Source organism: Corylus avellana, chromosome ca11 (assembly GCF_901000735.1).
Source record: "Corylus avellana chromosome ca11, CavTom2PMs-1.0".
Taxonomy (NCBI): domain Eukaryota; kingdom Viridiplantae; phylum Streptophyta; class Magnoliopsida; order Fagales; family Betulaceae; genus Corylus; species Corylus avellana.
Window position 1 is genome coordinate 19,126,818 of NC_081551.1, and position 5,905 is coordinate 19,132,722.

Sequence of the window (5,905 nt, forward strand, 5' to 3'; positions counted from 1 at the left end):
CGGGATTCTTTTATTGCTTTTTTCCCCTACGTTTGGATGCCGAGGAAACAGAGAATTAAAACGGCCCGAAAATATGGGAAAAAACATCTCGATCTGGGGTTGGTTGTTGGGTTGAGAATAAATGATTGAAAATCTCTATGGTGCGCGCAGTATAATATTAGTGATGTTGCTGTTTGTTTGACACAAGTATTTCTTATTATCATTTATTCTCAAGAAAATAAATTGTTTGAATTTTTAGATTCTCGATCAGCTTTCACGCAAATTCCAATGAATATGAATAAAGCTCTGACTCTGAGCAGGAGGGTTGGGATGTTAGAATCGTGTAAGTTTCAGATGAAATTGTATATTTCTCGTCGTTTTGGCACATATATTTTTACTTCTATGAAACCATTCTTAGAAATGAAAGAGCCCCATATGCGCTTACTTGGCCCATGGCCTTTTGATGATTATTGGGTACTCGTTACTGGATATTTAACCCGTATCACACAACCTTCCGACCCGTGGGAGAAAAGTTACTTCAAACCTCTCCCGATATCCACAGGAAACCCATGTGTGGATCTTTTCTTGTTTGCGGGTCCTGGTATCTGCATCGCCCGTACTTATTATCTATTGGATTTGGCTTAGAACCACAACCCCCTTACCACTTTGAAAATTATCCTCTACATGCCAAAAATACCTATGCGTAGAGCTCACCAGAGTTTCCACCGTCCTCTTTTTTGGCTTTACCATAAGCATTACAAAACCTTAGCATGCAACCTGAGGTCCTTAGCTGAGTGTGGATATTTGAAGCATTTGCCTTTACTTCTTCTTCAGTTGCTGCAAAGTGACACAAAATCTGAAACTAATTGTTGGATTTTTGATAGGGAATCTTCAAATGGCATTTTCCTAGATGCCTACTATGGGAACAACGATTATCGTTTTATATACAATGAGATATCAGATCTCTTCAGTGAGTTGCTCAAGTCTGATCTTGAGTTCTTAAAATCTGGCGATCTTCATAAAATTAGCCTTGCAACTAAGTTTTGCCCCTCCCTTAACACATTTTTTGATTACGCAACACTTATGCGTGAGAGCATCGCCAGGAGGCTCTTTCCCCAAGATTTAGATCTAATATATAAGAAAATTTCAGAGTCTCATTACGCTTATAGAGTCCGAGATCGTCTACGTAAAGAAGTCATTGTCCCGCTTCGTAGAGCTTTAAACTCGCGCGAGTCTTACATTCTAGCCGGGGAGGTTCCCATACAGGAGACTCGTTTGACACACAATAAAGACACACAACATAACGAAGCTCTTCTAACATGCACTAGAGAAAGGAACATGAATTTCAAAAACCGTCGTGTGAGGAAATATGCAAATACAAAGATCCCAGTTGAAGAATTACTTCCTCACAAGATCTTGTGTTCTCTTTATGATGGCAGTTGTGCCGAACTTGCTAATTTACAATGGAAGAAAATGATCGAACACCTCACAATGAAAGGGAAATCTCAGGCAGGTCCCGGCAAGTCTCAGGCAGGTCCCGGGCGGGTCCGGTTGGGTCTCAATCAAGTCCCAAGCAAGTCTCGGGCAGGTCCTAGGAAAGTCCGAGGGGTCTTGGTCAAGTCTATAGCGGGTCCCAGGCAGGTTCGATTGGGTCTCAATCAAGTCTCGGGTGGGTCCTGATCAAGTCTCGGGCAGATCTTGGTTGAGTATCGGGCATGTCCGGGTTGATCTCGTTCAGGTCTGGTCAGGTCCTGGCAGGGTCTTGAGCAGGTCCTGGGCGAGTTTCGATCAAGTCCCGGGCGGGTCTTCTGCAAATTCGGGTGGGTCCCGTTTAGGTCCGGTCGGGTGTCGGGTGAGTCCCAATGAGGTCCCAAGCTGGTCATGGGCGAGTTCCGGTCAAGTCTCAAGCAGGTCACGGCGGGGTCTCGGACAGGCCCTGGTCAAGTCCCAGTGGGTTCTTGGACGGGTCTTTGCAGGATCCGTCGATTTGAGGATGAGTTGATCAAAGTCGAAAAATGCTACCATTTTTTGAAAATTAAAGAATAATTTTTAGTCAAAAGGAAAATATTTTTTGTTGACCGTTATTTTACATCGCAGTAAAATGCGAAAATCATTTTCTGAAAACCATTTTAATTCAAAAGAAATGAAGCCTTAAAACAATCTTAATTGCCCATATTATAATCATAGATATGTGGTACTTTCACTGTACCGCATAGAAGCTAAATGGGTAAAAGAATCACAAGAGGAAAAAAAAAAAAAAAAAAAATTTCCCAAGTGAAGACACAATAAAATAATAATAATAAAAAGAAAAAAGGAAACTACTCACCTTTAGAATTTGATCCTCAGCGAAATATCTCGGATCTTATTGTGAAGAAAGATGAAAGTTTTTGTTAGGGTTGAGAGAGAGAGCCGGTGGGGTGTTCGGTTTTAGGAATTGGAGGTGAGGTTATTTTTATTTTATTTTTTATTTTTTGGAGTAAACAATCCCGCTTGCATACTGCGACTGGACGGTTGAGATTCAATTTCGTATTTTCTTTTTAACTCAAACCACGTGGTAGAGAAAGTTTAGGCAAAAAAACACCTTTTTAACATGGTTTCGATGGAAAGACACCCACGGGCCACATCTATTTCTGTTTTTTAAGTACATATAATATATCTCGATTCTCACTTACAAAATAATATATATATATATATATTTCCTTAAATTACTAAGTCCATTCAAACTGCCGAAAGATGCAAATCTCCCTTAATGGCAAAAATATCGTTCTTTTTTTTTTTAAAAAAAAAAAAAAAGTACATATATTTTCCTTAAAAGGCTGATGTCCCTTCAAACTACCTAAAGACGTCAATCTCCCTTTAATAGCAACAATATATTTCATCCCCTATTAGCCCTCTTCGACCCTAAAACCAAACAACCACCACGCTCTCTCTCTCTCTCTCACACCCAACGAAGAATTTCGTCTTCTTCACAATCAGATCCAAGATAGTTCACTCGTGGATCCAATTGGCAAGGTGAGTTATTTATTTTTGTTATTTTTTCTGATTTTTGAGTATGGTGTTATTATGGTCAAATTTGGAGTTGATTGATCTAATTGTTACACTGGCCGTATCAATTATTTTCTGATTGTATCTTCACTTGGAAAATTTTCAATTTTTTTTCAATCAACGAGATTCTTTTGTTGGTTTTTTACCCTACGTTTGGATGCTGAGGAAACAGAGAATGAAAACGGTCGGAAAATATGGGAAAACATCTCGATCTGGGGTTGGTTGTTGGGTTGAGAATAAATGATTGAAAATCTCTATGCTGCAGTATAGTATTAGTGATGTTGCTGTTTGTTTGACACAAGTATTTCTTATTATCATTTATTCTCAAGAAAATGAATTGTTTGAATTTACAGATTCTCGATCAGCTTTCACCCAAATTCCAATGAATATGAATAAAGCTCTGACTCTGAGCAGGAGGGTTGGGATGTTAGAATTGTGTAAGTTTCAGATGAAATCGTATATTTCTCGTCGTTTTGGCACATATATTGATACTTCTCTGAAACCATTCTTAGAAATTAAAGAGCCCCATATGCGCTTACTTGGCCCATGGCCTTTTGATCGACCTATAGTACCTGTTACTAGATATTTAACCCGTATCTCACAACCTTTCGAGCCGTGGGAGAAAAGTTACTTCAAACCTCTTCCGATATCCACAGGAAACCCATGTGTGGATCTTTTCTTGTTTGTGGGTTCTCGTATCTGCATTGGCCGTACTTATTATCTATTGGATTTAGCTTGGAACCACAACCCCCTAACCACTTTGAAAATTATCCTCTACATGCCAAAAATACCTATGCGTAGAGCTCACCGGAGTTTCCACCGTCCTCTTCTTTGGCTTTACCATAAGCATTACAAAACCTTAGCATGCAATCTAAGGTCCTTAGCTGAGTGTGGATATTTGAAACATTTGCCTTTACTTCTTCTTCAGTTGCTGCAAAGTGACACAAAATTTGAAACTAATTATTGGATTATTGATAGGGAATCCTCAAATGGCACTTTCATAAATGCCTATCATGGGGATGACGATTATCGTTTTATATACAATCAGATATCAGATCTCTTCAGTGAGTTGCTCAAGTCTGATCTTGAGTTCTTGAAATCTGGCGATCTTCATAAAATCAGCCTCGCAGCTAAGTTTTGCCCCTCCCTTAACACATTTTTTGATTACGCAACACTTATGTGTGAGAGCATCGCCAGAAGGCTCTTTCCCCAAGATTTAGATCTAATATATAAGAAAATTTCAGAGCCTCATTACGCATATAGAGTCAGAGATCGTCTACGTAAAGAAGTCATTGCCCCGCTTCGTAGAGCTTTAAACTCGCGCGAGTCTCACATTCCAGCCGGGGAGGTTCTCATACAGGAGACTCGTTTGACACACAATAAAGACACACAACATAACGAAGCTCTTCTAACATGCACTAGAGAAAGAAACATGAATTTCAAAAACTGTTGTGTGAGGAAATATGCAAATACAAAGATCCCAGTTGAAGAATTACTTCCTCACAAGATCTTGTGTTCTCTTTATGATGGCAGTTGTGCCGAACTTGCTAATTTACAATGGAAGAAAATGATCGAACACCTCACAATGAAGGGGAAGTTGACAAATTGTCTTGCATGTTGCGATGTCTCACCTAGCATGACTGGGTTTTGTACTACAGTTAGCATTGCACTTGGGCTTCTAATTTCAGATTTGAGCCAAGGCCCATGGAGAGGAAAGATTATGACATTCAGCCATGATCCTCGGCTTCAAAAGATTGAAGGAATTGATCTACAAAGTAGGACTGATTTCATGGAGACCATAATGGATTGGGGATTGGAAATAGATCTTCGAAAGGTGTTTCTTCACATCTTGGAAGTTGCAGTCAAAGAAAACATTGATAAAGACCAAATGGTGAAGACAGTTTTTGTGTTTACTAGTATGGAATTCATTGAAACTTGCTGCCATGATAATTGGAATATTGATTATCAGAAAATTAGAAATAAGTTTTATGAAAATGGATATACCACTCTGCCCGTTATAGTTTTTTGGAACTTATTAAGACATCGTCACAGCTTCTCCTCAGTAAGAGACTTTAATGCCTTGAGGAGATCAGGTTATGACTTTGGGTTAGGTATAGTGCCAAATGGGCCTCAAGGGGTAATTCTGATTAAAGGCTTTTCAAATGAATTGTTGAGATTGGCTATAGAGAATAATGGGGTTATGAACCCTGACGCCATCATGGAAATGGTCATCTCTGACAAAAGATATGAGAAAGTCATGGTTTGCGATTAACAAGAGAAGCTATTAATTATATTAGCTCTTATTTTACATACCCATTTTAGTAATGGTAAAATATTTTATTTTCATTATCGACATTATGGTTGTTAATTTGAGAGAATTTGAGGTTTTGAAATAGATAAGTGGATGAAAATGGCTTTCTTAGTGAAACGTGCATTTTCTCGTTTCTTCATAGTTTTGGTCCCTTTCTTTTATTACTTGTCCTGTAACCATAACGAAAAGGTATGTCAAACAAGTATCACTTCACGTTAAATCTCTCATCATCCTAGAAGCAATCGAGTAAGCTGTAAAGCAAATTAAAAGCATTCTTAAAATTAATTTGCTTAAAAGTGGGAGCAAGCTTGAGCGAAAGACCAAGACGAGGGAAGCGTTTCTAGATAACATTAACTACTAAATAAAACACATCTTAGCAAGGAAACAATTTTACAACTTGATTTGGATAGATTTGCCTCAAGAAGCGATGCCGTAATATTTTGACCCAAAAAAAAATCAATCATGATTGGAATTATTGTAGACCGATAAAGCATCTGTGTTGGTAATTAGGTCTGCATGTTTATCATGATAACTATACTTATTGCAGATTTAATTACTTTATTTCTAATT